A 26,359-nucleotide genomic window follows, 5' to 3' on the forward strand; every position below is an offset into this window, starting at 1 on the left:
TCTACAGGTATATAAAAAGGAAACGAGTAGCTAAAGTAAACGTTGGTCCCTTAGAGGGGGAGATTGGAGAATTAATGGGAAACATGGAAATGGCAGAGATTTTGAACAAATATTTTGTATCAGTCTTTACGGTAGAGGACACTAAAAACATCCCAACAGTTGATAATCAAGGGGCTATTTGGGAGGGGGTGGTGGGGGAAATAGACTTAAAACAGATCACTATCACTAGAGATAAGGTACTAAGCAAACTAATGGGACAAAAGGTGGACAAGTCCCCTGGACCTGATGGCATGCATCCTAGGTCTTAAAAGAAATGGCTGCAGAGATAGTGACAGCATTGGTTGTAATCTAGCAAAATTCCCCGAATTCTGGAGAGGTCTTAGCGGACAGGAAAACTGCAAATGTAACACCACTATTCAAGAAAGGAGGGAGTCAGAAGGCAGGAAACTATAGACCAATTAGCCTACCATCTGTCATTGGGAAAATACTGGAGTCCATCATTACGTTGTAGTCATAGCAGGACATTTAGAAAATCATATTTCAGTCAAGCAGAGTCAGCATGGTTTTATAAAAGGGGAAATCATGTTTGACAAATTTGCAGGAGTTGTTTGAGGATGTAACGAGCAGAGTGAATAAAGGAGAACCAGCTGATGTCATATATTTGGATTTCCAGAAAGCATTCGATAAAATGCCACATAAAAGGTTACTATATAAGATAAAAGTTCACGGGGTTGGGGGTAATATATCAGCATGGATAGAGGGGATTGGCTAACTAACAGAAAAGAGAGAGTCGGGATCAATGGATCATTTTCAGATTGGCAAACTGTAACTAGTGGGATGCTGCAGGGATCAGTGCTGGGGCCTCAACTATTTCATTTTATATTAATGACTTGGATGAAGGGACCGAGTGTAATGCAGCTAAATTTGCTGATGATACAAAGGTAGGTGGGAAACCAAGTTGTGTGGAGGATGCAAAGAATCTACAAAGGGATATAGATAGGCTCAGTGAGTGGGCAACAATCTGGCAGATGGACTGTAATGTGGTAAAATGTCAGGTTACCCCTTTTGGTCGGAAAAAAAAGGAAATTATTATTTAAATGGGACAATTACAAAATGCGGCAGTAGAGGGATCTGAGGGATCTTGGTGCATGAAACTCAAAACGTTGACATGCAGGTACAGCAAGTGATCAGGAAGGCAAATGGAATGCTGACCTTTATTGCAAGGGGGATGGAGTATAAAAGTAGGCAAGACCACACCTGGAGTACTGTGCACAGTTTTGGTCCAGCCTTGTCTCCATTCCCGTGCTGAGGGGATTGCTACACCAGACGGGAGGGGCAACATTTGGGGACACTGATTCCCCACCAATTCCCATTCCCATTCTTTCTGGTGGATAATGGAGGGGCCACTGTTTGTAATGTGCAAGTCAGTAAGAATTGCCAGCAAGCTCTTTCAGTAGCAACTTTGACACTATTGTAGATTTTGAACAAAGATCAATTTAGCATTGTAGTAAAAGTTCATAATTTTATTGCAAACTAACTTTCTGTTGAGAGTCGCTGAATTAAGGGGAAAGATAACACACAGCGTTTCTTAAATGGACATTGCAACCCCAAGAACACAATCAGCAATATATCCAGAATATTAAAGTCCAGCCTAGTTATAGGGTTATTATCATCATCAGAAACAAACCCCAACTGTCAGAATGAACATGATTCAGTCGGGATGTGATTAACAGCAGCAATAACAGCAGATTCCAACCCCTGCAGTCACTTGTGAACTCGTTGGTGTCTCAGCCGGAAGAAGACCAAGTGAATCCTCTCCCACACTCTGAGCAGGTGAACGGCCTCTCCCCAGTGTGATTGTGTCGATGAATTTCCAGCGCAGACAGTGATCTGAGTACCTTCCTACAGTCACCACATTCCCACGGTTTCTAAATGGTGGGGTTATCCGTGTGACTCTCCATGGTGGGACGATCAGTTGAAGCCTCGTCCACACACACAACACGTTTTTGTGCGATGTTTTTTCAGGCTGTGTAACTGATTAAAGCTCTTTCCACAGGCAGTGCACTGGAACACTCTCACTCGTGTGTGTGTGTATCTCGGTGCTTTTCCAGTTACAGTGACGTTTGAAATCTTTTCCCACAGGCAGAACAAATAAATATTTCTCCTTCCACTTTCAAAGGCCGATGATATTCAGGTCCTGATGAAACGATTGACTCAGTCAGATCTTGACGTGATGTTTGGTTTGTGTTTCCTGTCTGAAAATCTCCCCTTCTAATACTCTGTAAAAGGAACCAACAAAACTCATCACTGTAAGCACAAGAAGAAATTCAGAATAGACAAACTGTAAGGGATAAATTGTAAGAGTTACAAATAAGTGGTCAGAATTAAGCTGAAGGTAGTGAACTTGTCTGTATTAGGAGGGTCTGTATAATTGCCTATGTATGTAACACTTGCTTATGTAGGTATAGCACAAATGTATAACGCATTAAACTGAATCCGTAACCTCTAATACTTAAACAGCAAAATCAGCAGTTGTTGATCAGAAGTCTCTGAGGAAGAGATAAGGAAGCCAGTTTAGGCATCTATTATACTGTGGCAAAGTGCAAGTCATGGAACAACACCATAGAAGATGGGAATTGCATATACCACTCAGAGATAGTTTGATAAGAGTCGACAAATCAATGTAACTTTGCTGATAGAATTAGACCTATCGAGGATTTTGTAGGACGGTGCTCCTCTCCAAAACCTGTATAAATTGTACTTGAAACCTCTTGTATTTCGCAGGTTTTAGGCTGAACCTTCCCGTGCATTACTCGTAATAAAACCGGTAAACCTGAGGTTTTGTTTGTTTACTTCCGTGGTTTATATACAGTGGGAGCTCGGCGAGGTGTCGATTAACTATATCAGCTAATCCACCTTGAGGGAGAGAAGCCTCCTTTTACCCCAACTGACGGGCAGGTGTCAATTAACTATATCAGTTAATCCACCTTAGAAGAGAAGCCTCCTTTGTCCCCCTACATTTGGCGTAGTCGGCAGGATATAGACTCTCTGACCTGGATGATGTGACAGCTGAATGGCAGTGAGTATGATTGTGTATCACCTGCAGCTGTAGCATTGACGGGGAAGGAGGTAATCTGTATAAAGAATTCGAAGGCGCAATCTGTAGAACAAGTTATAGCGAACCACAGAAGGACAAAAACCAAGGTCGGGAATAGGTGTATTGCCTGAAAAAGAAGGAATACAACCTAAGGGGGAGAGGACCCCAGCGATCGTTAGAGGAAAAATAAGGTGAATGTCCCGAAGCGTGACACGGTAATAACACGGAGAAGCCGGTATTGATCGTGCTCAGCGCAAACAAAGAAGGAATACAACCTAAAAAGTGGGTGGGACCCCAGGATCCTAGGAAAACTGGCCGATGGGATAAAATGCTAGCCGAGAAAAATGGAAAATGAAGAAAAGAAAAGAAAAATGGTGGAAAAACACATTGAATTTACAAAGGACAGTGTCTTTTTATCAAAAGATAAAAATACGACCTTGAAAGTTGTTAGAAAGAGAAACAAAGATGTTTAGGAAAATGGACTGGAGAAAGATCATCAAAATACAAAACCTAATTTGAAGAAAGGAGATTTAAATTGGCTGTGAAAAAGATATTAGTTTAAATATAAAAACTTACGAGATGAACCCGACACAGAAGTTTTGTGCCGAGAAAGTGAAACAAAGATGTTTAACTATGGACTAGAGGAAGGTCTTCAAAAAATTATGTTCAGATTCAAAAGGAAAAAAAAAAATCTAAGTTATGCAAACTCAGCAAAGGAAGGAAAAACCTGGGAATGAGAGAATTCTTAAAAAAGATGGAACCAGCACGGAAGTTTAGATTTTGTGCCGAGAGAAATAAAACACAAGATTTGCTCAGTGAAATGCTGGAATGTACATAACTTGTGTGAAAATTGGATTTCAGTAAACAAAATAGCTATTAAAAATGTATAGTCTCATTTTAAATCAATGAAAAAATCTTTGGCAAGTATTTGAATTGGAAGTTTGGAGAAATTGGAGTTTACTCTAAAATGCTGTCTTTCCCGATGAGATGGTTTTATTATGACAACTTTACGAATGATTTCTGCTGTTTTAACGGATTCCTAATTTCGAAGCAAGTTTTGAAAGCGCAAAGACTTGGGGAAAATTTTTTGGATGATTATGCAAAATCACGTAATGACGTCAGGGCTTCTTACAAACCTGTAAAGGAGTTAACCCTTTCCATTGACAGCTGTTTTATACTGGATATTATTAATTTGGATTTCTTAATAAAAGAAAAACTCATCTGACAGACAGAGGAAATTGTGGGATAGTCAGAATAAAAATAAAACGAAGAAAGCCTATGTAATAATACTCCCCTGCTACAGAGGACAGATAGATACTGAAACAAAACAAATTCAAGAGTTAGAAGCTAAGATCAATAAGCTGGAAGAGATAAAGACAGGACCAGACGGATAGTGCAGTGCACAGCCATTGCACCATCACCTATGGTAATAGAGCCAATGTACCCCACGGTGGGTAAGTGTAGTCCACAAACATAACCTAACAGTAAAGCAGACCGGAGTAAAGTGGCCCCCGGCACATGATAATGGCTATTTATCAGTGGCACCGATATGCATTACCACCATTCCCACCAACAGACATAGAGCAGCTCACATTACCATGCAGGTGGTACCCCTCAGCCCACTGGAGAGACAAATTCTATTGAATAAGTTACCAACCCCTAAAGCAAAATAGTAGAAATACAGAATTCTGACAAAAGGTTGGAGTAGAATACAGTGACTCAAAAGGCAGGTGAAAGGGTAGGGGAGGACAGGGAACAAAAGTGGATTGAATACAAAAACCACTCTGGGGCGTGATGACCCCAACAAAAATGATGCAGCATTCTTGAAAATGTTTAAAGATGGACTAGGAGAGGCACATCAAAAGATAATTATGTTAGTATTTAAGATAGGAGATGATTCCGATGAAACTTTGGAATGGGCAGATCATGAAGAAGAGTTAAAGTCAAAACAAAGGGAGAAGGTAGCAGCAGAGATGAAGGGGGAGGAGACACCCCCCGCGCAGCTCGCCTGATGTTTTAGCTGCAATTAGGGAAGAGGCGCAGGAAGGCGAGGCCCACTCCAGGCAAAGAAGGGAGCACCCTTTTGCAGTATGTGGATGATATCTTTATTGCCTCCAGCACAGAACAACACCTATTAGCTGCAACTACAATGCTAGGAGCTGTACAGAGTGCAGGATTAAAAATAAATCCTAGGAAGGTGCAGGTGGGAAGGAGTGAAGTAACATATCTAGGATACATAATATCACAAGGGAAGAGACAGATGCCCAAGGACAGAAAGGAAGCAATTCAATCAATGCCCAGGTCAGGAACCGTGAAAGTGGTCAGGCAAGTACTAGGGCTATTCAACTACTGCAGAAAGATCAGGAAATTGTGGTTGTAAGTTTAAAACAAGCTCTCACAGGTGTTCCAGCCTGGGATTACCCGACCAGAATAGACCCTTCCACATCTATACCCACCACAGTAAGGATCATTACATGGGGACATGCACAGGCCAGTGACATAGTAATGTCGGGACACATACCCAGCATACCTTAGTAGAATTGCTTAACACAGGAAGGCTAAATCTGGTATCCGACACACGAAGGGCAAGGTGGGAAGCATGCCCTTACCCCACAACGGGACGGTAACAATAAAAGACAGCTGTAACAACCCTGCAGGATGGATCATTACGCAGGGGAAGGAGCAGCAGTGTAGCCCGACAGGAGAAGACGAGGGAAGTAGTCAGGCTTGAGGAGGCAGACATGGATCTATATGTAGATGGGTCTCGGCACTATGTGGGACTCCACGGACGGGCCGTGGTAGATAGCAGCAAACAGGTCAAAAGTGAAGGACGGTTTGAAGGGGGTCAATCAGCTCAAGTGGCTGAATTAGTGGCTCTCACTGAAGCTCTGAGGCTAGCTCGGGGAAACGGAGTAAACATCTATACAGACACTCGATATGCTTTTGGAGTAGTGCATGATTATATGATAGCCAGGAGCAGACGGGGATACATGATCTCAGGAGGAGGGCCGATTGTTAAACACTTAGTGGAAGTCTCCCTCCTACCCAAAGAGTGTGTGATCAACATCAACAGGGGAACACATGGGCAGATGAAGCAGTGGCAGAGACAGGTACACTGGCCGGGGAAGCCCAAGTTGGAGCATGTACAATCAGGCCTGAGGAAGTAAACATGCTTAAGGCACAGGGAGAAGCCACTCCACAGGAAAAGGAGGGGTGGAAGCAGAGGGGCCCAACAAGAGACTGACGGGATATGGAAGAAATAATGGGAATGTGGTGGCCCCGGAATGCATCCAGGGGAGACTATTAAATTTATACCACAGGTATGTCCATACAGGTAGAACCAACATGATAAGCTCGATGTCCAGATGCCGGTGGTGGAAGGAAATGGGTAGAGAGCTAGAGGACCACTGTAGAAGGTGCGTGATATGCACAAAATACAACCCGGGGGGAAAGTAAAGGTCAGAATGGGGCATCAGCCCCGATCGAAAGGACCCTGGGAAAACTTGCAGATAGATTTAACTGGACTGTTACCCAGCAACAAAGGGAAGACATACTGCCTAGAAGTAATAGACCAGTTTACGAAGTGGGTAGAGGCTTTCACCACTCGAAATTGTTCAGCAGGAACCATGGCCAGGATCCTAGCAGAAGAAATAATGCCACTACAGTAGACTTAAATCAAGGTACATACTTCACAGGGAAGATAATGAAACAGGCCTGCGCTTTACTAGGGATCAGGCACAAATACCCCATATCAGAGACTGGATAGGGATGGGTAGACAGGATACCCTGAGTACTAATGAAGCTCAAGGTAACCCCTAGTTGGATGACAGGACTGACACCCTTTGAACTAATAGAGACAGGGTACGGAAATTTGTAATGGAACTCTGTAAACAGTTACATGATTTAAAGACACAGGCTAGAGATTAGCAAATCAAGAACTTGGAGAACGACACGAAGGAACTGAAGGTCCAACACCCCAAATAGGCAGTCAGGTGATTACCCCAGAGAGGTCCAGGCTGGCACCCAAATGGACCAGACCCTATCGGGTAATAATGGTAAGTTATGGTAGTTAGAAGGGGCATCGGCAAATGGAAACACTGGACCCAGTTAAAAAAAGCATGGTCACTAACTAACCGGTGACGACCAGGAAATATTGTTTTTTTGTCGGACTCTAGTGCTCGTGGAAACAACGTGGGGTAACGCTGCCTCACATCAAGGACAACAGGCTGAGGGACGGCAAGGCCTGTATTACAGGGACTTGGGTGACATTAGTTTAAGAAGAATTAAAAAAAACTGATGGTGACGGATGGACCAACAGTAAACTTAAATAACGGGCATAAAACAACGTAACAAGAAAACGAAACAACATTGGGGATGGGCCAGTAATACGGGACCAATAATTAGTGGGAATAAGACCAGGGTGTGTTTTATAATCAGGAGGGACAGAGATATTGCACCCGGGGGAAGGGGGTGCAGATTTTACTCAACATCTATGAATGGTGGTGGAGGGATATCTCCCGAGATAGACCCACCAACACGGCCCCACCCACTACTTTAGCAACAGTGAGCACTACCAGGGCCCCGACTATCTCACCCTCAGTGCCACAAACGTGTCCAACTATGAACGCTGGGGCAAAAGGGGGATTGATAAGGCAGACCAAGGCTAAGATACACTTTGGGATACGTGGCGGGAGTTACAACGGTAAACACTACAGACCTACACACGATAGATAATCGAGTTAACGCTCCAACACACACCTTACAGGGATTGCTGAAAAGGGATGAGGATAATGAAAAGATACAGGCACAACTGGGTAATGGCGCAGAAAGGGAATTATTACAAGTGGCCCACACATTGTGAGACCACGCCAGAACTATAAATTCGATGAATAGAGCAGAACGGAACTTAAGTAAAATCATACAGACAGAACTAGTATGTACAGCGTATGGAATACAACATAACCTAGAGCAGCTTCAGAATGGAAAGGTGCCAGATTGGATAACACTTGATGTATTTACCAACTGGACCTTGGACAAAAACATGACTCATGCCTGCGAGGTGCGTAGAAACAGTCATGCTTGGGTCCCAAAGGCCTGATGTGTAACCGGACATTTAAATATAATAGGTTTTGTATTATCTATACCACAGTATGATGTGACAAAGGGAGGTCCTCTATACCAAACAATGCAGGAGAAATAAGAAATCAAACTTGCGTGCGGTACCATGACAAACCAGAAATGTAACTGAACAGGACTAAAAGTCTTAGCATAGATGATTGTTATAAAAATCACCCCCCTAATACAGGATTACTAAATATAAACGGGTTTATTATAACCCCTGAGCTTAAGGAGGAAAGATCGATGGAACGATGATGGACCTTACCTGAACAGGTTATGCGAAGGCCATCGGGCCACAAGGAAAACCGACACTCGAACTGAAAGAGTAAACAAACTCGACTGAATTGGACACCATTCGACAACATAGAGGATACCCCAGGCGGGGCAGAAATTCGGCAGAATAGAGAAGATCCCAAGTGGAGGAAAGATAGAAGAAACAGAGGATCGCCCAGGCGGGGCATAATTCGAACACTGAGATAATGTTGGGTAAAAAGGACTTATACACGAACTATGCTGGACTAAATGTAATGGTTGTAGTGCAAGGGAACTCATCTTGCTAGTATTATCCTGTAAAAAGGTGTAACTGACGGAAGAGGCAGGCCCTAGCCCATACTATAGTTAAAACATTGAATAAAGAGAAATCAAACAGTCCGGCAGAAAGGACTTACTTAGTATAACCTTGATGGGAAAGCCAACAGGTACATCCTGCAGCTCGGGAAGTAGCGCTACCCAAGTGAATGGACAACCCTGAAAGCTCACCCGTGAGGTATTAATTGGGAAATGGCCTATCTTGGGCATATAGCCAAGGGCCATTAGGGGGGGGAATTGTAAGGGATAAATTGTAAGAGTTGCAAATAGGTGGTCAGTATTATGCTGAAGGTAGTGAACTTATCAGTATTAGGAGCGTCTGTATAATTGCCTATGTATGTAACACTTGCTTATGTAGGTATAGCACAAATGTATAATGCATTAAACTGAATCCATAACCTCTAATACTTAAACAGCAAACTCAGCAGTTGTTGATCAGAAGTCTCTGAGGAAGAGATAAGGAAGCCAGTTTAGGCGTTTATTATACTGTGGCAAAGTGCAAGTCATGGAACAACACCATAGAAGATGGGCAATTGCATATACCACTCACAGTTTGATAAGAGTCGACAAATCAATGTAACTTTGCTGATAGAATTAGACCTATCGAGGATTTTGTCGGAGGGTGCTCCTCTCCAAAACCTGTATAAATTGTACTTGAAACCTCTTGTATTTCGCAGGTTTTAGGCTGAACCTTCCAGTGTGTTGCTCGTAATAAAACCGGTAAACCTGAGGTTTCGTTTGTTTACTTCTGTGGTTTATATACAGTGGGAGCTGGGCGAAGTGTCGATTAACTATATCAGTTAATCCACCCCGAGGAAGAGAAGCCTCCTTTTACCCCAACTGATGGGCAGGTATCGATTAACTATATCAGTTAGTCCACATTGAAGGAGAGAAGCCTCCTTTGTATCCCTACACAAACCTAGTTTCCATGGAACATTCTTTCCTCTCTTGTTCTTACAAAGCTGTAGATCCCTGTCCCACACATTGTCCCTCCTGCTGTGCTGAAATCCAAACCCATCGCACGTCTCTAGACTGTTTCTCCTCCCAGTTTTCACCACCAATTCTGGCTGGGTTCAGTTCTACACTCACTGGTTCCCCTCCCTCTCCTCCCCTGAAGGTGCTGACTCTGGCTGGGTTCAGTTCTGCACTCACTGGTTCCCCTCCCCTGAAGGTGCTGACTCTGGCTGGATTAAGTTCAACACTCACTGGTTCCCCTCCCTCTACTCCCCTGAATAAGCTGGATCTGGCTGAGTTCAAGTCCGCACTCACTGGTTCCCCTCCCTCTCCTCCCCTGTAGGTGCTGACTCTGGCTGGATTCAGTTCTACACTCACTGGTTCCCCTCCCTCTCCCTCCCCTGATCATGCTGACTTTTGCTGGGTTTAATTCTACAATCATTGGTTTCCTCTCCCTCTCCTCCTCTGAAGTACTAGCTATCTTCGATCTGGTCCTGTGTAATGAGACAGGATTAATAAACAATCTCCTAGTAAAGGATCCCCTTGGAATGAGTGAGCAAAGCATGATTGAATTTCAAATTCAGATGGAGAGCGAGAAAGTTGGATCTCAAACCAGCGTACGAAGCTTAAATAAAGGAGATTACAAAGGTATGAGGGCAGAGTTGGCTAAAGTGGACTGGGAAAATAGATTAAAGTGTAAGACGGTTGATGAACAGTGGTGTACATTTAAGGAAATATTTCACAACTCTCAAGAAAAATATATTCCAGTGAGGAGGAAAGGGTGTAAAAGAAAAGATAGCCATCCGTGGCTAACTAAAGAAATAAAGGATGGTATCCAATTAAAAACAAGGGCATATAAAGTGGCCCAAACTACTGGGAGGACAGAAGATTGGGAAGCTTTTAAAAGCCAGCAAAGAATGACAAAAAATGATTAAGAAAGGGAAGATATGTTATGAAAGTAAACTAGCACGAAATAGAAAAACAGATAGCAAGAGTTTCTGCAGGTATATAAAAAGGAAAAGAGTGGCTAAAGTAAATGTTGGTCCATTAGAGGATGAAACCAGGGAATCAGTGATGGGGAACATGGAGATGAACAAATATTTTGCATCAGTCTTTACGGTAGACGACTAAAACGATCCCAACAGTGGATAGTCAAGGGGCTATAGGGGGGGAAGGAACATACCACAATCACAATCACTCACTGGTTCCCCTCCCTCTCCTCCCCTGAAGGAACAGTGTGGATGGAGCTTTACTCTGTATCTAACCCATGCTGCACCTGCCCTGGGAGTGTTTGGTGGGACAGTGTAGAGAGCGCTTTGCTCGGTATCTAACCCGTGCTGTACCTGCCCTGGGAATGCTTGCGAGGACAATGTAGAGGAATCTTTGCTTTGTATTTAACGTGAGCTGTCCCATCCTAGGAGTGTTTAATGGGACAGTAGATGGAGCTTTACTTTGTATCTAACTCTTGCTGTATCTGCCTGGGAATGTTGGATAGGACAGAGCAGAGGGAGCTTTACTCCATATGTAATCCATGTAGGACCGGCCCATGAAATGTTTCATGGGACAGTGTAGAAGGAACTTTACTCTTTACCTAACCAATGCTGTACCTGCACTGGGAATAGTTGAAGGGCCAGGGTAGAGGGACCTTTATGCCATATCTGTATCTAAACCATGCTGTATTTGCCCTGGGAGTGTTTGATGGTAATTGCAGAGCAAGCTTTGCTCTATATCTAAACTGTGCTGCACCGACCCATGGAGTAATTGATGGGAAGGTATAAAGGGAGCTTTACTCTGTATCTAACCCTTGCTGTACCTGCCCTGGAAGTGCCTAATGAGTGAGTGTAGAACATAAGCACAAACAAACATAAGAAATAGGAGCAGAAATAGGCCATATGGCCCATTGAGCCCTGCTCCGCCACCCAACATGATCATGGCTGATCCGATCATGGACTCGGGTCCACTTCCCTGCCCACTCCCATAACCCTTTATTCCCTTATCGGTTAAGAAACTGTCTATCTCTGTCTTAAATTTATTCAGTGACCCAGCTTCCACAGCTCTCTGAGGCAGCAAATGCCACAGATTTAGAAACATAGAAAATAGGTGCAGGAGTAGGCCATTCAGCCCTTCTAGCCTGCACCGCCATTCAATGAGTTCATGGCTGAACATGAAACTTCAGTACCCACTTCCTGCTTTCTCGCCATAACCCTTGATCACCCTAGTAGTAAGGACTTCATCTAACTCCCTTTTGAATATATTTAGTGAATTGGCCTCAACTACTTTCTGTGGTAGAGAATTCCACAGGTTCACCACTCTCTGGGTGAAGAAGTTTCTCCTCATCTCGGTCCTAAATGGCTTACCCCTTATCCTCAGACTGTGACCCCTGGTTCTGGACTTCCCCAACATTGGGAACATTCTTCCTGCATCTAACCTGTCTAAACCCGTCAGAATTTTAAACGTTTCCATGAGGTCCCCTCTCATTCTTCTGAACTCCAGTGAATACAAGCCCAGTTGATCCAGTCTTTCTTGATGGGTCAGTCCCACCATCCCGGGAATCAGTCTGGTGAATATTCGTTGCACTCCCTCAATAGCAAGAATGTCCTTCCTCAAGTTAGGAGACCAAAACTGTAAACAATACTCCAGGTGTGGCCTCACCAAGGCCCTGTACAACTGTAGCAACACCTCCCCTCGCTATGAAGGCCAACATGCCATTTGCTTTCTTAACCGCCTGCTGTACCTGCATGCCAACCTTCAATGACTGATGTACCATGACACCCAGGTCTTGTTGCACCTTCCCTTTTCCTAATCTGTCACCATTTAGATAATAGTCTGGCTCTCTGGTTTTACCACCAAAGTGGATAACCTCACATTTATCCACATTATACTTCATCTGCCATGCATTTGCCCGCTCACCTAACCTATCCAAGTCACTCTGCAGCCTCATAGCATCCTCCTCGCAGCTCACACTGCCACCCAACTTAGTGTCATCTGCAAATTTGGAGATACTGCATTTAATCCCCTCGTCTAAATCATTAACGTACAATGTAAACAGCTGGGGCCCCAGCACAGAACCTTGCGGCACCACACTAGTCACTGCCTGCCATTCTGAAAAGTACCAGTTTACTCCTACTCTTTGCTTCCTGTCTGACAACCAGTTCTCAATCCACGTCAGCATACTACCCCCAATCCCATGTGCTTTAACTTTGCACATTAATCTCTTGTGTGGGACCTTGTCGAAAGCTGTCTGAAAGTCCAAATATACCACATCAACTGGTTCTCCTTTGTCCACTTTACTGGAAACATCCTCAAAAAATTCCAGAAGATTTGTCAAGCATGATTTCCCTTTCACAAATCCATGCTGACTTGGACCTATCATGTCACCATTTTCCAAATGCGCTGCTATGACATCCTTAATAATTGATTCCATCATTTTACCCACTACTGAGGTCAGGCTGACCGGTCTATAATTCGCTGTTTTCTCTCTCCCTCCTTTTTTACCCTCCACTCGATAGGAACTGATCCAGAGTCAATGGAATGTTGGAAAATGACTGTCAATGCATCCGCTATTTCCAAGGCCACCTCCTTAAGTACTCTGGGATGCAGTCCATCAGGCCCTGGGGATTTATCGGCCTTCAATCCCATCAATTTCCCCAACACAATTTCCCGACTAATAAAGATTTCCCTCAGTTCCCCCTCCTTACTAGACCCTCTGACCCCTTTTATATCCGGAAGGTTGTTTGTGTCCTCCTTAGTGAATACCGAATCAAAGTACTTGTTCAATTGGTCTGCCATTTCTTTGTTCCCCGTTATGACTTCCCCTGATTCTGACTGCAGGGGACCCAAGTTTGTCTTTACTAACCTTTTTCTCTTTACATACCTATAGAAACTTTTGCAATCCGCCTTAATGTTCCCTGCAAGCTTCTTCTCGTACTCCATTTTCCCTGCCCTAATCAAACCCTTTGTCCTCCTCTGCTGAATTCTAAATTTCTCCCAGTCCCCGGGTTCGCTGCTATTTCTGGCCAATTTGTATGCCACTTCCTTGGCTTTAATACTATCCCTGATTTCCCTAGATAGCCACGGTTGAGCCACCTTCCCTTTTTTATTTTTACGCCAGACAGGAATGTACAATTGTTGTAATTCATCCATGCGGTCTCTAAATATCTGCCATTGCCCATCCACAGTCAACCCCCCAAGTATCATTCGCCAATCTATCCTAGCCAATTCACGCCTCATACCTTCAAAGTTACCCTTCTTTAAGTTCTGGACCATGGTCTCTGAATTAACTGTTTCATTCTCCATCCTAATGCAGAATTCCACCATATTATGGTCACTCTTCCCCAAGGGGCCTCGCACAATGAGATTGCTAATTAATCCTCTCTCATTACACAACACCCAGTCTAAGATGGCCTCCCCCCTAGTTGGTTCCTCGACATATTGGTCCAGAAAACCATCCCTTATGCACTCCAGGAAATCCTCCTCCACCGTATTGCTTCCAGTTTGGCTAGCCCAATCTATGTGGATATTAAAGTCACCCATTATAACTGCTGCACCTTTATTGCATGCACCCCTAATTTCCTGTTTGATGCCCTCCCTCAGAAGAAATTCCTCCTCAGCTCAGTTTTAAATGGGTGGCCCCTTATTCTAAGATTATGCCCCCTTGTTCTCCTCTCCCCCATCAGTGGAAGCAGCCTCTCTGCATCCACTTTGTCAAGCCCCCTCATAATTATATGATTCGATAAAATCACCTCTTATTCTTCTGAATTCCAATGAGTAGAGGCCCAACCTACTCAACCTTTCCTCATAAGTCAACCCCCTCATCTCTGGAATCAATCTAGTGAACCTTCTCTGAACTGCCTCCAAAGCAATTATATCCTTTCATAAATATGGAAACCAAAACTGTGTGCAGTATTCTAGGTGTGGCCTCACCAATACCCTGTATAACTGTAACAAGACTTCCCTGCTTTTATACTCCACCCCTTTGCAATAAAGGCCAATATTCCATTGGCCTTCCTGATCACTTACTGTACCTGCATAATAACCTTTTGTGTTTCATGAACCAGGACCCCCAGTAGGTAACCTTTATCATTGTTGTTGCCAAATTAAGTTAATCCAAGGGTTAAGTCATGGCAGGAGAGCTCGGACACGTATCATGCTCCTCCTGTGCTGTGTGGGAACTCAGGGACGCTTCCAGTGTCCCTGACGACTACATGTGCGGGAAGTGTGTCCTGCTGTAGCTCATGATAGACCGCATTGCATCACTGGAGCTGTGGGTGGATTCACTCTGGAGCATGCGCAATGCTGAGGATGTTGTGAATAGCACGTTTAGTGAGTTGGTCTTACACAGACAGATAGTGAATGGATGACCAACAGGAAGAACAGTGGAAGGAAGGTAGTGCAGAGGTCCCCTGCGGTCATCCCCATCCAAAACAGATACACCGCTTTGGATATTGTTGGGGGGGGGGGCGGGATGACTCATCAGGGCAGGGCAGCAGCAGCCAAGTCCATGGCACCATGGGTGGCTCTGCTGCACAGGAGGGCAGGAAAAAGTGTGGGAGAGCTATAGTGGTAGGGGATTCTATTGTAAGGGGAATAGATAGACGTTTCTGCAGCCACAATCGAGACTCCAGGATGGTATGTTGCCTCCCTGGTGCAAGGTTCAAGGATGTCTCAGAGCAGTTGCAGGACATTTTGCACCAGTTGTCGTGGTGCATATAGGTACCAACGATAGGTAAAAAACAGGGTGAGGTCCTACAAGCTGAATTTAGGGAGCTAGGAGTTCAATTAAAAAGTAGGACCTCAAAAGTTAGTAATCTCAGGATTGCTCCCAGTGCCATGCGCTAGTCAGAGTAGGAATCGCAGGACAGCTCAGATGAATAAGTGGCTTTAGCAGTGGTGCAGAAGGGAGGGATTCAAATTCCTGGGACATTGGAACCAGTTCTGGGGGAGGTGGGACCAGTACAAACCGTACGGTCTGCACCTGGGCAGGACCGAAACCAATGTACTAGGGGAGTGTTTGCTACTGCTGTTGGGGAAGGGTTAAACTAATATGGCAGGAGGATGGGAACCTATGCAGGGAGACAGAGGGAAGTAAAATGGGGGCAGAAGCAAAAGATAGAATGAAGAAAAGTAAAAGTGGAGGGCAGAGAAACCCAAGGCAAAAATCAAAAAGGGCCGCATTGCAGCAAAATTCTAAAAGGGCAAAGTGTGTTAAAAAGACAAAGCTGAAGGCTCTGTGCCTCAATGCGAGGAGTATTCGTAATAAAGTGGACGAATTAACTGCACAGGCAGCAATTAATGAACATGATATAACTGGCACCACGGACACATGGCTCCAGGGTGACCAAGGCTGGGAACTCAACATCCAGGGGTATTCAACATTCAGGAAGGATAAACAGAAAGGAAAAGGAAGTGGGGTAGCGTTGCTGGTTAAAGAGGAAATTAACGCAATAGTAAGGAAGGACATTAGCTTGGATGATGTGGAATCGGTATGGGTGGAGTTGCGGAATACCAAAGGGCAGAAAACATTAGTGGGAGTTGTGTACAGACCACCAAACAGTAGTAGTGAGGTTGGGTACAGCATCAAACAAGAAATTAGGGATGCATGCAATAAAGGTACAGCAGCCATCATGGGCGACTTGAATCTACATTTAGATTGGGCTAACCAAACTGGTAGCAATACAGTGGAGGAGGATCAGTGTATTACGGATGGTTTTCTGGACCAATATGTCGAGGAACCAACTAGAGAGCTGGCCATCCTAGACTGGGTGATGTGTAATGAGAAAGGACTAATTAGCAATCTTGTTGTGCGAGGCCCCTTGGGGAAGAGTGATCATAATATGGTAGAATTCTTTATTAAGATGGAGAGTGACACAGTTAATTCAGAGACTAGGGTCCTGAACGTAAGGAAAGGTAACTTCGATGGTATGAGACGTTAATTGGCTAGAATAGACTGGCAAATGATACTTAAAGGGTTGACGATGAATCGGCAATGGAAAACATTTAAAGATCACATGGATGAACTTCAACAATTGTACATCCCTGTCTGGAGTAAAAATAAAATGGGGAAGGTGGCTCAGCAAGGGAAATTAAGGATAGTGTTAAATCCAAGGAAGAGGCATATAAATTGGCCAGAAAAAGCAGTAAGGCTGAGGACTGGGAGAAATTTAGAATTCAGCAGAGGAAGACAAAGGGTTTAATTCAGAGGGAGAAAATAGAGTATGAGAGGAAGCTTGCCGGGAACATAAAAACTGACTGCAAAAGCTTCCATAGATTTGTGAAGAGGAAAAGGTTAGTGAAGACAAACTAGCAGTCAGATTCAGGCAAATCTATAATGGGGAACAAAGAAATGGCAGACCAGTTGAACAAATATTTTGGTTCTGTCTTCACAAAGGAAGACACAAATAACCTTCCGGAAGTACTAGGGGACCGACGGTCTAGTGAGAAGGAGGAACCGATAGATATCCTTATTAGATGGGAAATTGTGTGAGGGAAATTGATGGGATTGAAGGCCAATAAATCCCCAGGGCCTGAGAGTCTGCAGCCGAGAGTACTTAAGGAAGTGGTCCTAGAAATAGTGGATGCATTGGTGATCATTTTCCAACAGTCTATCGACTCTGGATCAGTTCCTATGGACTGGAGGTAGCTAATGGAACACCACTTTTAAAAAAAGGAAGGAGAGAGAAAACATGTAATGATAGACCGGTTAGCCTGACATCAGTAGTGGGAAAAATGTTGGAATCAATTATTAAAGATGAAATAACAGCGCATTTGGAAAATAGTGACAGGATCGGTCCAAGTCAACATGGATTTATGAAAGAGAAATCATGCTTGACAAATCTTCTAGAATTTTTTTTGAGGATGTAACTAGTAGAGTGGACAAGGGAGAACCAGTGGATGTGGTGTATTTGGACTTTCAAAAGGCTTTTTACAAGGTCCCGCACAAGAGATTGGTGTGCAAAATTAAAGCACATGGTCTTGGAGGTAATGTACTGACGTGGATAGAGAACTGGTTGGCAGACAGGAAGCAGAGTCGGGATAAACAGGTCCTTTTCAGAATGGCAGGCAGTGACTCGTGGGGTGCCGCAGGGCTCAGTGCTGGGACCGCAGCTATTTACAATATAGATGAATGATTTGGATGAAGGAATTGAGTGTAATATCTTCAAGTTTGCAGATGACACTAAACTGGGTGGCGGTGTGAGCTGTGAGGAGGACGTTAAGAGGCTGCAAGGTGACTTGGACAGGTTAGGTGAGTGGGCAAATGCATGGCAGATGCAGTATAATGTGGATAAATGTGAGGTTATCCACTTTGGTGGAAAAAAAACAAAAGGCAGAATATTATCTGTATGGCGGCAGATGAGGAAAAGGGGAGGTGCAACGAGACCTGGGTGTCATGGTATATCAGTCACTGAAAGTTGGCATGCAGGTACAGCAGGCGGTGAAGAAGGCAAATGGAATGTTGGCCTTCATAGCTAGGGGATTTGGGTATAAGAGCAGGGAGGTCTTACTGCAGTTGTACAGGGCCTTGGTGAGGCCTCATTTGGAATATTGTGTTCAGTTTTGGTCTCCCAATCTGAGGAAGGATGTTCTTGCTATTGAGGGAGTGCAGCGCAGGTTCACCAGACTGATTCCCGGGATGGCAGGACTGACATATGAGGAGAGACTGGATCAACTGGGCCTTTATTCACTGAAGTTTAGAAGGATGAGAGGGGATCTCATAGAAACATATAAAATTCTGACGACACTGGACAGGTTAGATGCAGGAAGAATGGTCCCGATGTTGGAGAAGTCCAGAACCAGGGGGCACAGTCTAAGGATAAGGGGTAAGCCATTTAGGACTGAGATGACGAGAAACTTCTTCACTCAGAGAGTTGTTAACCTGTGGAATTGCCTACCGCAGTGAGTTGTTGATGCCAGTTCATTGGATATATTCAAGAGGGAGTTCGATATGGCCCTTAAGGCTAAAGGGATCAAGGGGTATGGAGAGAAAGCAGGAAAGGGGTACTGAAGTGAATGATCAGCCATGATCTTAATGAATGGTGGTGCAGGCTCGATGTGCCGAATGGCCTACTCCTGCACCTATTTTCTATGTTTCTGTCCTCCCACTATTTTCAGCCACTTTATATGCCGTTGTTTTTAATTGGATACCATCCTTTATTTCTTTAGTTAGCCACAGATGGCTATCTTTCCTTTTACACCCTTTCCTCCTCACTGGAATATATTTTTCTTGAGAGTTATGAAATATTTCCTTAAATGTACGCCACTGTTCATCAACCGTCCTACACTTTATCTATTTTCCCAGTCCACTTTAGCCAACTCTGGCCTCATACCTTTGTAGTCTCCTTTATTTAAGCTTGGTACGCTGCTTTGAGGTCCAACATTTGCGCCCTCCATCTGAATTTGAAATTCAACCATGCTATGATCACTCATTCCGAGGGGATCCTTTACTCAGAGATAGTTTATTAATCCTGTCTCATTACACAGGATCAGATCGAAGATAGCCTGCCCCCTGGTTGGTTCCGTTACATACTGTTCAAGGAACCCGTCCCTTATGCACTCTACGAACTCTTCCTCAAGGCTACCCTGATCAATTTGATTTGTCCAATCAATATGGAGGTTAAAATCACCCATAATTATTGCTGTTCCCTTTTTACAAGCCCCCACTATTTCCTGGTTTATACTCCGACCAACAGAGTTGCCACTGTTAGGGGGCCGATAGACTACGCCCACCAGTGACTTTTCCCCTGGTTATGCCTCATCTCCACCCAAACTGTTTCAACATCCTGATCATTTGAACCAATATCATTTCTCACTATTGCATTGATTCCATCTTTTATCAACAGAGCTACCCCACCTCCTTTTCCTTTCTGTCTGTCCTTCCGAATTGTCAAGTACTCCTGAATGTTTAATTCCCAGTCCAGGTCACCTTGCAACCACATTTGTGTTATAGCTACCAGATCATACCCATTTGTAACTATTTGTGCCAACAGCTCATCTAATTTGTTATGAATGCTGCGTGCATTCAGATAGAGTTTTTAAAATGTGTTTTCTTACCATTTTCTCTTGCTATGGCACCTCGGGCATACTCTCCTGAAATAGACAGAAACACAAATGTTAATACACAGCAGACCACTGGCAGTGCTCTAACAGACTTTGCAGCACGACAGAGCCCGAGAGTCAATAGTAAAGTGTGGAGCAACTCGCTGATCTGGGAAGCTAATGATTAAAAGCGAGTGGATAGTATTGGACTAATTGAGTCAGACTTTAGTGAAGTGGATGAGTTGGTACTCAATATTGAGGATGAGTCACTGGCGAGCTGTGACGGGGATTTTTGCAAAAGGTACAGGGTCAGCAAGAAACAGAAATAAGTGCTGGAGGAAACCGAGCACATAATATAACGGAGGATGCACTGACAGCAGGAAGAACACTTGTAAAGACACTGAGAAAGCAAGAACAATGTGCTGATATAGGATCATAGGAACATGAGTAGGCCATTCAGAACCTTGAGACTGTCGAACCAGTCAATTAGATCAAGGACTAACTCTGAATGCAGAAGACCAAGTCATAGAGGAAGAAGTAGTTCAGAAGCCTGAGAACACGGTTAGGACAAAGCTGCAGTTGGTGAGATGCAGGTGGTGAGTGGTGATGAGTGCGGTAATGATGATGAGTTGGTTACCCAGGGATAGGTCTGTGCACATTGAAGATAAATGACAAAAGATACTGGAGGAGCAGGAGGGGCTAAATGACAATGTAAGAAATCCTGTAAGGGCTCGGAACCCTCCCAAGCAAGTATAGCCGAGAAAATCAAGGCAATTCCCTGTGTTATACTTCCTGTTCTGGGTGACAAAGATGTTTGCAAAACAAGTCGCAAATATGAATAACTGCCAGTCAACTTGCGGCTAAAATAATACTGGGACTTTGAAAAGTAAATGGCGTTGTTCTTGTGACAAAAAATGAGAGAGAGATGACCAAATAAAAACAATGGAATTGGTCAGGAACGTTGAAGTAGCTGCAAGAAGCATTTACATTGGAGGAGGGAGGCGGCCAGGAGGAAAGGTGATCCACATGACATTGATTACAGAGTGGAATCTAGACAGCAGGTGGGTGATATACAAGAACCAGGTAACATTAACAAGGGTAAACTAGGGGCCAAAAGATGGAACATCTACAGTAAGCTGTATAGACGTGAATGCTGAATGCATTCGGAATCAGCAATTCCAAAACACGAGGTTACTGCAGCACTCGGGAACTCCAGTGTTGTGGGAATATTATAAACATGGCTGACTGCAGAGGATGGTGCACAGGGACAGGAGGAGCCTGTTCCACCATTCAGGTAGATCTGTACCTCAACTGCATTTACCCACTTCTGCTCCATATCACTCGATACCCTTCACCAACAACAATCTACCCATCTCAGTCTGGAAAATGGTGCATTGTTTGATCCTCGCATTCACTCTTTTAAGGGAGAGGGTTCCAGATTTCCACAATCCTGTGAATGAATTTTTTTTTTTATTTTTTTAAAGTATTCAGGCACAGCAGAGTAGACAGCAGGGATGTGATGTGGGCCTGGATGTCAAAGACACCGAGGAGATTAAAGCTGTTGATCCTGTGAAAGAGCTGTCCAATTTATTCCCACACCCAATCCTTTCCCCATAACCCTGCAAATTAGTTCTCTCCAGCTACATGTCCCATTGCCCTTTGAACGTCCCGATGGAATCTGCTTCCACCACCCTTTCAGGTTCCAAATCTGAAAACATATCTCCACATTTCCCCTCTAGTTCTCTTGCCAATTATTTTAGCTCTGTGACCTCGGGCTACAGATCCGGTTACCAGAAGAAACAGTTTCTCCCGTTTGCTCAATCAAACCCCCTCAGAATTTTGATTACCTCCATTAGGTGTCCCCTTGACCTTTGCTGCTCCAAGGAGAACAATCCCAGCTTCTGCTATCTCTCCACCTTACTGAAGTCCCTCATTCCTACTCTCATCCTAATAAACCTTACTCTCTCCAAGACCTTGACATCCTTCCTCAAGTCTGGTTCCCAGAATGCTACACAAAACTCCAGCTGCAGCCTAACCAGTGATTTGTAAAGGTTCAGCATGACTTCCTTGTATTGAATTCAATGCCCCCGTTTACAAAGCCAAGTATCCCACAAGCTTTCTTGACTGTCTGATCAACTTGCCCTGCAACCCTCAATATGTGAACATGCATCCCAGTTCGTTCTGTTCTTGCACATCTTTCAAAATAGCACCATTTAGATTACACTGCCTCTCCATGTTGGTCCCCCCAAAGTGCATCACTTCACACTCAGCCACATTAAACTGTACCTGCCATGTGTCTGCCCATTTCTCCAGTCTGTCCATGTCCTCCTGAAGTCTGCTGCTATCCTGCTCACTATTCACTACATTGCCAAGTTTTGTATCATCTGCAAATTTCAAAATTATACTTTCTATCCCCAAGTTCAGGTTATTTATCTACAACAAGGAAAGCTTATCGTGAATGGTCTCAGATTTCTCACAGATGTGTCTCCATTCTGAGTAAAATATCATTCTTTTCCTTCGAGTTCTTTGACCAAGTTCTGTTCCTTTTCATCCAAAATATTGCGCAATGTAGAAAATTCAGAGTCGATGAGGTTCTGCGATTGATTCAACTGTTCCTGTGAAGACAAAAAAAGTTCGTTAAAGAAGGAAACAAAACTATCGCAGGTCACCAGCACATTGATTACAATGCTTAATAACCACCAAGCCACGCTGCTGAAAATGCACAGGGAAAGAGTTCTGTTAGCCAGGCATGGGGTGCATAACACGGCTACCCGTACAGGCACAGCCCACATCGGCCTGCTGAGAATTCACCTTCACTTTGGAGATGATCTCTTGCTGCTTAAACTCAAAATCATGAGATTTCCTTCTGCCTCAGAGAATGTAGGATTGAGTTCATTTTCACCTGCAATTTAAATTAAATGAGGTCTGAAGTTAATTGGCAAAAAATCCAGGGAGGAAATGAGGGGAAACATTTTTACACAGCGAGTTATGGTGATCTGGAGTGCACTGCCTGAAAGGGCAGTGGAAGCAGATTCAATAGTAACTTTCAAAAGGGAATTGGATAAATAGTTGACACGGAGACATTCACACGGCTCTGGGGAAAGAGCAGAGGAGTGAGACTAATGGGACAGCTCTTTCAAAGAGCCAGCACAGGCACGATGGGCCGAATGGCCTCCTCCTGTGCTGTGTGTTTCTATAATTCTAGGTGCTGACAGCAGAGTCGGGGCTCTGTTAAAATTAGAAAGATTAAATGTGAATTTTAAAATAAATTCTTAGCTAAACCAACTATTTTAACTTCACTTCATAATGGTTGCAGCTGATGCAAAGCTGAAGTAGAGTCAAACTCTCTCCTGGCCCACGGTCAATGGAAACTATTGATCTTCAGAGTTTCTCTGCACATCTCCCCTCGCCATCAATCTCAAACTGCTTTGCATCAACACAGAGTATGTGGCATGACTGTCCCAATCACACTGAGCCGGGACATACTGAGTTAAGACAGGCAGAATCAGCTGAACTATGAACAGAAGTACTGAGCTTTCTATACTTCAACAACATTAGATTCACAGTAAGATTGCTGCCCTCCTCCAGCTCACAAGATATCCTGAAATTTAAATAAAATGCAAAGTCAGGTAACACCAAGTTTCCTATTGGGAAGTTCACCTCAGTGTCCTGGGTCAATATTTATCCTTCAACCAACATCACTAAAACAGACGAGCTGGTTATTGTCACATTGCTGTTCATGGAATCTTGCTGTGCGCAAATTGGCTGCTGCGTTTCCTACTTTACAATACTGACTACGTTTCAAAAGTACTTCATTGGCTGTAACGCACTTAGGGATGTCCTGAGCTTGTGAAAAACGCGATTTAGTCTTTCTTTCTACAGGATTAACACACACCATTATTGCAGCATGACATGTCCTCTGCTAGAAACTGTCAGACACAAGTCAGCGACAGTGTGTGACTGAGATAGTCCTGATACAGCATCATTTCCTGTCGTTGCTGATTCCATCATTTCTTACCCATACTCCAGCTATGAGCAGATTCTTCACACCACGAGTCTAATTTAAGCACACACATACACACCTTACAATAGATGATAGCCCCCCCCCTCACAAAAACAGAAGATCCCATGCACAGATCGTCTTTAACCCATGACTAAGATTACCCACCATTATATTATGGGGATTATTTGCATCCTTCCTCCGCCTCACCATTCCCCCTCCTCATTCCATCCGCTCCCCATCCACCTTCCTCTTCCCCCCCCCCCTCCCCCTCCTCATCCCATCCCCCTTCCTCTCCCCCTCCCCATCCCATCCCCCTTCCTCTCCCCCTCCCCATCCCATCCCCCTTCCTCTCCCCCTCCCCATCCCATCCCATCCCCCTCCCCATCCCATCCCCCTTCCTCTCCCCCCTCCCCAATGCACATTGGGCCCATACTCTCTGGAATTAAGAAGAAAGAGAGGTGATCTCATTGAGACACAAAATTCTGAGGGGGACTGACAGGGTAGATGCTGAGAGGTTGTTTCCCCTGTCTGGAGAGTCTAGAACTAGGGGACATAGTCTCAGGATAATAGGTCGGCCATTTAAGACCGAGATGAGGAGGAATTTCTTCACTGAGAGGGTTGTGAATCTTTGGAATTCTCTAACCTAAAAGGCTATGGATGCTGAGTCTCTGAATATATTTAAGGCTGAGATCGATAGATTTTTGGACTCTGGGGGAAATTAAGGGATATGGGGATTTGGCGGGAAAGTAGAGTTAAGGTCGAAGATTAACCATGATCTTATTGAATGGGGGAGCAGGCCCGAATGGTAAAGGGGGAGGGAGGGGACCCTGATAATAAAGGATGACAATAAAGAACCTAGTTTCCCCTTAATTGCATCTATGCTATTCGCCTCAACAACTCCATGCAGCAGCGAATCCCACATTCTCAACACTCTCTGGGTAAAGAAGTCATCCTCTTAAAACTGTGCCTTCATATAGTGTGACAGGAGGGAGATAATTGCACCAAGACCTGCCCCCAACTCCTCCTGTCTATTTTTCTGTATTACCAATTTGGGTTTTTTTAAGACTCAGAAGGTTATGGGTTTAAGTCCTGCTCCAGAACCTGGAGCACAAAATCTAGGCTGACACACCAATGCAGTGCTGAGGGAGCGCTGCACTGTCGGAGGTGCCGTCTTTCGGATGAAATCTTAAACCGAGCCCCCCGTCTACCCCCTCAGGTGGATGTAAAAGATCTCATGGCACTATTTTGAAGAGCAGGGGAAGTTATCCACAATGCCCTGGCCAATATTTATCCCTCAACCAACATCAACAAAAACATATTATTTGGTCGCAAACACATTGCTGCTTGTGGGAGCTTGCCGTGTGCAGATTGACGGCCACGTTTCCGACATTACAACCACAAGTACACTTCAAAAGTAGTTCCAGATCACAACAACTCGCTGTGTTTATAAAAAAAAAGTTGCATTTCACCCCGCTTCTTAAATCGGTGCCAACACTGAGCCACGTGAGGAGATATTAAGACAGGTGACCAAAAGCTGGTAAAAGAGGCAGGTTTTAAGGAGCGCTTTAAAGGAGAGGGGTAGAGAGGCGGAGAGGTTTAGGGAGAGAATCCAGAGCTCAGGGCCCAGGCAGCTGAAGGCACGGCTGCGGTTTGTGAATTTAAAAATGATCCGCTATATGGTGCCCACTCCAAATAACAGACTTGGCAGGTCCGGAATTAGGTGCATTACCTTCCAATAGATGAAACATTTGATCTGTGCCCTCTGCAGCACATCCTGTACCCAGCAGCCAGGCCTGTGGCTCACTCACTGGGCAGCAGACCCTGTCATTGCAAACACTATTTCAATGTGTTTCCCCTCTGTAACAATCCACAACAACATTCAACACATTATATATAGTACAGACTGGAGCCAACACATCCCCCTCCTCCTCAATCCCCCCTCCCCTCATCCCAGCCCTCACCCCCCGGGTATAAAACCAGGCGGCGGCCCTCAGCCGCTCTCACCGCCTCCAACTCACCGACACAAGGGCCCAGCGCCGCGTCAGTGGCGCCCGGCCCAAACACACTACCCGAGCTCCGAGTCCCACTGAAGCCCGGGCCCGCCTCCCTCACTCTGAGTGACAGGCGCTCCGGCCAATCCGCTTCCCCCGGGAGAGCCCGGCCCCGGAAACCCGCCCCCTCACTCTGAGTGACAGGAGCTACGGCCAACCCGCTTCCCCCGGGAGATCCTCACCGGGCCGCCGCTGGCCAATCAGTGCCGCCGGGAGGCGGGGTTTGCGGCCATGATTTGGGTTGAGCGAGGCTCGCGCTCGGAGCTTGGCGGTTGGGTTGAAATATTTGAATGTTTAACGGGCGGTGACCTTTGCCCCTGTGTTCCACTCCAGGACATTGTGACGTATTTACTGAGGCGGCCGAGAGCTCGGGCCTTACACTAAACATCCGTAAGACAAAGGTCCTCCAGCAGCCTGTCCCCGCCGCACAGCACTGCCCCCCAGTCAGCAAGGTCCACGGCGCGGCCCTGGACACCGGGGACCATTCCCCAAACCTCGGGAGTCTCTTATCAACAA

General features: G+C 44.8%; 1 long non-coding RNA gene across 3 annotated transcripts; it reads right to left on the minus strand.

Moving 5' to 3' along the window:
- Positions 1–1,725: 1,725 nt before the first annotated feature.
- On the minus strand, positions 1,726–25,897 carry LOC139248878 (uncharacterized). 3 transcript variants are annotated; one of them, XR_011591115.1, is made up of 5 exons: positions 25,811–25,897; positions 22,267–22,404; positions 19,805–19,840; positions 8,481–8,532; positions 1,726–2,279 (listed from the first exon to the last, which is right to left on the minus strand). It is a non-coding gene; the product is annotated as an uncharacterized lncRNA (long non-coding RNA). The 3 variants fall into 3 exon arrangements; XR_011591114.1 differs by having other exon boundaries at positions 22,076–22,404; XR_011591116.1 differs by lacking the exon at positions 25,811–25,897 and adding an exon at positions 25,522–25,686 and having other exon boundaries at positions 22,076–22,404.
- Positions 25,898–26,359: the final 462 nt, after the last annotated feature.

This window comes from Pristiophorus japonicus, unplaced genomic scaffold (genome assembly GCF_044704955.1).
Source record: "Pristiophorus japonicus isolate sPriJap1 unplaced genomic scaffold, sPriJap1.hap1 HAP1_SCAFFOLD_298, whole genome shotgun sequence".
NCBI classification, from domain to species: Eukaryota; Metazoa; Chordata; class Chondrichthyes; family Pristiophoridae; genus Pristiophorus; species Pristiophorus japonicus.